The sequence below is a fragment of the Daucus carota genome, chromosome 5 (assembly GCF_001625215.2).
Source record: "Daucus carota subsp. sativus chromosome 5, DH1 v3.0, whole genome shotgun sequence".
NCBI lineage: Eukaryota > Viridiplantae > Streptophyta > Magnoliopsida > Apiales > Apiaceae > Daucus > Daucus carota.
This window is the reverse complement of record NC_030385.2, coordinates 45,200,242-45,205,839: the sequence shown is the minus strand read 5'-3', so window position 1 is coordinate 45,205,839 and position 5,598 is coordinate 45,200,242. Positions and strand designations below refer to the sequence as shown.

Below are 5,598 nucleotides of genomic sequence, written 5' to 3'. Positions count from 1 at the left end.
ATTAATTTCTTTTTGTAAAAGAATCTACTAAAGGATGTCATATTTTTATATATTTCTCAACTATATAATTATTATGGAAGAATTGAATAGTGATAAAAATAATATATATAATTTTAGATATTTATCAAAATATCCGTATTTCTATTATTATTTTTTCAAAAATACACTTAATGTTTAAAATTATACACGAGTTTGTACGATTGAATAAAATTTCAGATTGTTACGGTTGCAACAATAATATTAAACTTGTACATAAGATTGCACGACATATTTGAAAAGAAATTGCAATTTAAATATTTTTAAGAAAAACTCCAATAATTTATTCAAACGCCAAATATCTTCTGAACGAACTTCTTGTACGATGTCGTTTCTAGGAAAGACGCGTGAGGCCAGCGATGACACATGTTGAAAGAAACGTATACAACACCTCTAATATTCACCACAAGATGTCAAGACCAAGCCACGCAGCCCATTAGTCATCTTAATCACGTTTCTCATCTCAACCGTTGAAACCCTCCACGTCACCTCTATTCTCAGCCGTTCGATCATCTCCCCGCGTCAATATAATGCCCTAATCGTCTCTTCTTTTTTTCTGCCTTTCGTTTCTACACCTTATCTCCTCCTTTTCATTTCTCGTCTCCTCTCTGTTACATATACACACAACATATGCTTACATATTTGTGTATGTATAGGCCAGATCCGTGTAGATCGGAGACAGATCTACGTTTTGGCTATGGATTATCGCTGTTTGGCGCCGGAGGTTCATGTTTCACGGTCAGATTTCTTGACGGAGAGATTTTCCGGCGGAGATAGGTTAGATCGATATGTGTTTGTATAGATCTGTTGAGGTACGCGAAGTGATTCGATTCGTTGTACATGTAGCTTTTAGCTTCATTTCTGCCTATTTTATCGGTAGATATGTGGCTAATTGAGTCTTGTTTCAATCTATCCGATAGATCTAGATGTTATGGTTGTTTCGGATGGTCCGATCTGTGATTCTGGTGAATTTACACAATCGGAGGCGTTCCAGGTGAATTTTTCTTTCATACCTTTCCGATCTGAGTTTTTTGACGTGTTTGTGTGTATATGTATTGATATTTTGAACTTTTTGTTTCAGGTCTATTCGAAATGTACGCAGATGAAGCTTTCTGGACTTCTGGTGATGCGATATGTGACTCTCTCCGTTTGTTTGTGTTCATTTGGAGGCGTTTTCAGGAAGTTGCGCATACGACATGTTGTTTCTTGATTGAAGCTTCTCTCTGGCGGCGAAGATAATTGAATTGGTATTGAAAATGTTAATTTTATTGTTGCGACTGTGATAAGTATAATTATATGTAGCGAGAGAGATAAAAAGAGAGGTACAGAGAGGGAATGTTTTGATTATTGTTCGTGTGTGTTAAATGTGTGTGAGTCTGGCCTTTGCCATGTCAGGTGCGCTTGCTTGGCAGGTCAAAAAAATAACCTAATAAAAATTTTTGTTTTGTGTTTTTGAAGGGAGATGGCACGAGGTTTTTGCTCGGCTCTCCCTTCACTTTGTGTCGCCGTGTCATTTTTCTTTTCTCTTGCACTCGTCCCCGAATATCTATCAATTCAACAGTATAGCACGCACGAATACCACGGTAACAAGATCGATTTAGATGCATCTTATGTCGGTAATACAAATGTGCAAGCAATTCATGGATTGATCACCAGCAGCATGTTCAACGTCTCCCTAACTCGAGGTACCAACAATTTGCTCTTCGTATTTTTCTCAATTATCAGACTTAGTTTAACATATGTTGGTATTGCAAAAACATCTATTCACTTTAAAGCTGCTTTGGTTAACACGCACAGTAGCCATATTATGTATTAAAGCATTGCATAACCCAACTTCAAATAGCGTTAAACAATTTCATTGTCCATTGAGTATAATTTTAATTTTTTTGTTCCAGCCAGTCTGCAATTCAATACCTTGCATTTCTCTTGACAAATATAAATTGCATGAAAACCATAAAAACTAATTTTACCCTGAAAAATTGAAGTAAATATTTGTTCTCACACAAAGATAACACCAACACAAACAAGAATTGACAGTCTATTTTGATATCTCTCTCTTTTACATATTTGTACACTGCAAAGCAATTTCTATGCAGTACTTTCCGGCTAATATTCTTTGACTAGTTAATTATATTATCTGAGTTTCATGGACGCTGGAGGTATAAATTTTTTGTATTATGTAAAAGTTTGTTAGCATTATTGAACAATGGTAGCCAGTAGGGCTTTGTATATATAGTATGGTCATTTCAGGGTTTCTTGTAAGAACCATCAATGCTTATGTGTACTGGTATTGAAGTTGGTCATGGGAATGTGTTTGATTCCCGCTTCACTGGATTATGCTGCTGGGATGGATGATGCTTGTTCAGAGATATATGAGGTTAAGAAGCCTTTCAAGACTCAATTTGCAGTTAAATGGATACACTTCTCATGGTGGCTAAAGGTCTTTGTATTGCATCTGTATCTCTTCGACCGAAATTTTGCATATGCTTCACTCATCAGGTGGAATTATCTCAAGTATGTACCTGTTTTGCCGAGTTCTTCACAATCAGCAAGTTATCTGAGTTTCTAAGATATATATCGAGTCTGCGCTCATATCAATTGATATTTTAACAAGCTCTTGTTTTTAGCGGATATAATGATTGCTGTTTATTTGAAAGTATTGGTCTGTTTTTAATCTAATGTGATATTAGTCATCTGATTTTTTGGTGAAATGCTCTGTACTTTATGTTATTAAGTTATGTAGTTTTCAAAATTGAGCAATGTAGTTGAAGCTGTTAGCTAGTATCACTGGATGGAATCTTCAGGAGCCTTGCTAGTTTGGTCCAGGATTGCTAAATTTCTTGGATGGGAGTGGTAACTAATCCTAATTTTTACGCTACTGCCATATTAAATTTTCTGGTATTAACGTTTTATGCATCCATTTTATTGATCTTAACTTTTGGGTACTCCGGCGGACAGGAATGAAGGCATGAATGTGTATTGTTAATTATCCATGTGCTAGTTGTAAATATACTGTTATTCTTGATTTTAAGTGACAGAAATATCCACACTAATGATCAAGGAAAAGGGAGACTTCATATAAATTAAGCTGCATTTTCCAAAGCAGCTCCCGTTTTACAAATGATTTTCAATAATTATTGAGTGGTTAAACTGAGTTTTTATTCTTTTAAAAGTTGTTTTATAAACTTTTGAGAAGATATTTTTTGAAGTGGTTTTTCATTGATGATATGGTGATGATTATAATTGCAGTTTAAAATAATAATTTACGTTAATAGTTGAATATTGATAATTGCAGTTTAATGGACGAAAAGATAATCAATTACAGAGTTGTTGAAATCATTCCTGTGGTCAAATGGATATGAATATGATTTGTATATTTTTACGTTACTGGGTCAGATTGCCAAAGGAAAGATTTGCCTTGTTTTGGACTTGGCAAAAAATTGTTAAACTCTGTATGAATTTCAAGTGAGGTTTTAAAGGATGGTGAGGCATTAAAAGATAAATGTCCATTTAGAAACGTTGTTTGAAAGAAGTTACACATCTATACAGTTCTGTAGGGAAATGCGTTCGGATAAACTCTTTAGGTAAATGACGTGTGTTAAAACTGCGAGAAATTGCGAAAGCGAACCCATAAGCTCAAACTGGAAAGAGCGCTCAAATTTGATTATTTGAGAGGTTGGTGGTTCGATTCCACCTGGGTTCTTTATCTGCCTGTAGCATTGAAGGGGTGTTTGGATTTATATTTTGCGTCTTGTGTCCAATAATGTTTTGTTTGGCTTGTATTATTATTATTTTTTTTTTTGACAAATATGGCTTATAGCCTTACAAGTGAGTATCTGTTCTAAGATATTTTCGAGATGAGCCAGGGTCGAACCCAAGACCTGGGACGACAGAGGATAAGCCCTTAACCACTGGGCTATCCAACCGTGCTCGGCTTGTATTATTTTTTAGAAATGAGATATATAGCACTTGCTTTTGGAAATTTTTGTCCTTTATTTTCAAGCAATAAGCGTGTCCAATTATTCCTGTGCTAATGATGAAATTCAGATACATTATACACCGAAAATATTCAAAAGAGTAAAGCACGACCTCATGATTCTTGTGTGCATTGTTTACCAGCACAGCTGAATAGCTGATGCTAAAATATCAATGCAGAAGATGGAACCAACTGGAGCGGAAAGGAAATTACTAAACAAAAAAGACGGATTTACTATCAAAAGCAAGCAGGGCAAGGGCTATATATCGCCGAGAGAAATGCGAGACTTCTTTTGACACATACGTGAGGCGCTCTTATTTATAAGTTTAGTAGAAGTCAATTAATCATCTCAGATGAAATTGTGATTCTCTAGAAGAAAGTCAAATTAGTCATTTCAGATGAAAAAAGATGGAAAAAAATGATTGTAAGTTTTTAGATAGCTTAATTATTTAATTGAAATCATTTTTCACTTGGTAGACGAGCCAAAAATTTTGGTCAAGTTCGGTGATCAAATAGAGTATTAATCCAAATACGAACAGATCAAAAGTCTTACCCTTATTTCTCATCTTATGCATGATCTTGGACTCTTTACCATTTAAATACACTCTGAATCAACTACTACAAATCAATAAGATCCACCAGATTTTATATAGACTCTCTGCAATAAAATGGTGAGAATGTTTGAGTTCAACAAAAGCAGAAAAAACCTGAGATGTAATATATCTCAGTTGGTGATTTATATTTTCGCTCAGAAGCTCTTGTTGTCGTGCAATCCGCTGTATCTCCTACCTTGACAGATCAATATCGGCTGTTGTAGGTAAAGAAGAAAGCTTGTAATGGGAGAATTTGCACAGTAACAAATCTCCTCCCCAAACTCCTGGTAATTAAGGTCTCAGTTCAAAAAATACTGCACATAACAACTAAGGAGGCATTTGGTTCATGGTTAATAAGGTTAACGAGAATCGGAATCTCAAACCTATGTGTTGGTGTTTGTATTTGCAATTTTGTGATATAAGATTGGGAACCAATCCCATTCGAAGTGTAAATCATTTCTTACATTCCTTTGGGATACTCATCCCATATTTCTTCATTTCTATTCCCGATTTTCATTTCCACTCACGATCCAAACGCCCCCTAAAATACTATTTTTCTTGAATGATACCAAAAAACAGCACGAAAACGACATTAATAGGGTCTACAATGGTACATGCCTGGTAAACCATTTGCAACGACAAGTTGCTGTGTGAATTGAGTTTGCCCTCGCGGCACTTCCATTCATACCAGTACAAGTAGGAAACCGTAATTTCTAAACAGAAATCTGGTAACATAATTTCGAGACAGAGGTTTCTTGTGATCAAAGAACACTACAGATACTACATCATCATCCATGCACATAGCAAAATTAGTGTATTCTCAATGTACATAATACAGATACATTAGGCAATGTCCCTTCAAGTATAAGGAATACCCATCCAAAGAAAAGGCTTCCTACTTTTCACAGCTTCAATCTTTTAGGGGATTCAAGTAAGCTGAACTAAAGTAACTGCAACTTAAAGAGACACTAAACTTGCAATAGGGGCTGCCAA

General features: G+C 35.3%; 1 long non-coding RNA gene across 6 annotated transcripts; it reads left to right on the top strand.

The window, feature by feature from the left end:
• The first annotated feature begins 353 nt into the window (after positions 1-353).
• Positions 354-4,491, top strand: LOC108222946 (uncharacterized). 6 transcript variants are annotated; one of them, XR_001807095.2, is made up of 3 exons: positions 582-848; positions 957-1,030; positions 1,118-2,971. It is a non-coding gene; the product is annotated as an uncharacterized LOC108222946 (long non-coding RNA). The 6 variants fall into 6 exon arrangements; XR_001807093.2 differs by adding an exon at positions 4,192-4,491 and having other exon boundaries at positions 583-1,030; positions 1,118-2,889; XR_001807094.2 differs by adding an exon at positions 4,156-4,491 and having other exon boundaries at positions 583-1,030; positions 1,118-2,889.
• Positions 4,492-5,598: the final 1,107 nt, after the last annotated feature.